Consider the following 2,227-nt stretch of genomic DNA (forward strand, 5'->3'; position numbering starts at 1 on the left):
ACATTTGGATTCATTTTTCATGCTACAAGCAACACATATTAATTGTTCATCAAGTTTATGGGGGGAAAAAAATCCCCAATGTGTAAATGTATCTGTTTAGAATTAAAGACGACATGCATAGAAACAAGAGTCAAAGAAAGAAGAGTGCACCGTTGGTACAGTTCCCGACCCAAAATCTGCATACTACAAGTATTATGAGCAATGCAGATACAACTTTAACAAGCGTGACGTGTCCAGCAGAGGGTAGCATTGCATTCGACTGAGACCATAGGAGAGCAGCAGTGTAATCAAAACTGAACCCGCAATAAGATAACTTTGAAATAAAAGTAGTAGGTTTATAACATTTGATTATTTCGTACATATTTAGCTTTATTTGTGTTTCACAAGATTATTTTATTCATATTAACATCTGCTAACTACTGACAGTGAAAGCAGGTAACAAGTTGAGAAGTGACAAGTCAAGGAAGGAGTGGTAAAACTGTTTAGCAGTGAAGGGTTTTTCTTTTTATGTGTTGCCTACATTACCCACAGTGCAACTAAGCCACTGAGTGACATTACTGGAGACAGTTTATCAGATTACATGCAGCTTCCTCTGGAGCCACAAGAGGCTTTACACCACTTTATCTATACCATATTTTAGAGCATTTTAAGTATAATGCGTTTCAATCCATCTCTGTTATATATAATATTATAATGCGCTAAAAAAACAAAATGAAAGGTCAGAAATCTGTGCTTTTATATATGTTGATCTTTGACCTTGAACGCAACCTGCCCTGAGCAGGTTAGGTGTGCAGCATTAGCTGACATGGCGTTTCACGCTGGCAAGACGTGGACCACTGTTTTAGTCCCGAAAACTCAGTTAACCTTGAAGTTACCTCGGTAACCACAGATCATGCTTCTTAGTACAGGCCAGCATAGTGCATTCAATTAAATGAACCTCTTCAGAGCTTACCTGAGTAATTACATTCCTGAGACAGGTATATTCTTGAAGTCAAGTGAATTTGAATTTGATAGTCACAACAGAAGTCATCTAATGATAGTGCAGATCTAGACTATAGTCTTTAGTCTACTGAGACCCCACATTCCCCCATAAGCAAGCACTTGGCGACAGCGGTGAGGGAAAACTTGCCTTTATAATTGGCAGAAACCTCAGAGCAGACACGGGCTCATGGTGGGCTGCCATCTGCCTTGACCGGTTGGGTTGAGGGGGAGAAAGAGTCGAGCGAGAGGGACTAACTTAGTCCTGAAAGGGGAAGTCCAGTAAACCTGAGCCCTTTATATACAAAGTAATGTTGTCAGACGCTTAGAATAACAACCTCAGTCCGTCAGTGTCAAAAACTTTGACGGTCGGAATTGCCCCAAAGGATTACAGTGCAGCTGTGTCATTCATACCAGTTGATACTTACCAAAACTTTTGGAATCAGTCCAGTATGGCCTCAGCTGGCAGTCGTAACACAGCTGCAATGGCTCCCAGATAGCAAAATTATACCAGACATGTTCCTTCCGGTCCACATACAGCATGGAATGATGACAATTGGGCGGTCCACTGCTGTTTGCCATAATTGATTAATTGATAATTATTCAAAATAATTAATATAAAATTGGTGGTGTTTATTTAAGATTTGGCATTATACTGCACATTTATTTTCTCTAGAGGCAAAAAAATTTAAATAATGGCAGGTTACTTTTTATGCAGAATGGTCCATTTCACTATTATTAGTTACTGATGCATTAATGTGTGCATTAGTGCACTTCAGTGTCACAGGTGGTAAAAGTGGGGCTAATTTGATATACTAATGCACACATAGCTTGTGGATTTCTTCTTTTTTCAGTTTTCCATTACTGCAGCTGGTAAGTAAATGCAGCTCTTGGTTGATTATGCTGGCTTGCTACACCTCTAAATTACCTTCATTAGTAACTGGGGGCCACTGTCTAACATCCTCAGTCCTACTAGCTATGCAAGCAATGTCATGGCGGCGGCGCTAGATGGCGACACACACACACATTGGTCGCCGGGCAATCTATAGGAGTATAAATATAAAGTAGCAGAAAATGAATAAAGTCAAGTAAAGTACATTTAACTGAAAATTGTACCAAAGTAACTGCAGTACTTGCGCAACAGTCTAAATATACTTACTTAAAGTCCAGCACTGCTGAAACCGCCTTTTTCTAACCATCAGCAGTCACCGAAAGCGGAAGTAGCAGTGAGTGAATCATCTCGCTCTCC

This window comes from Pagrus pagrus, assembly GCF_965226575.1.
Source record: "Pagrus pagrus genome assembly, chromosome: 22".
Lineage (NCBI taxonomy): Eukaryota > Metazoa > Chordata > Actinopteri > Spariformes > Sparidae > Pagrus > Pagrus pagrus.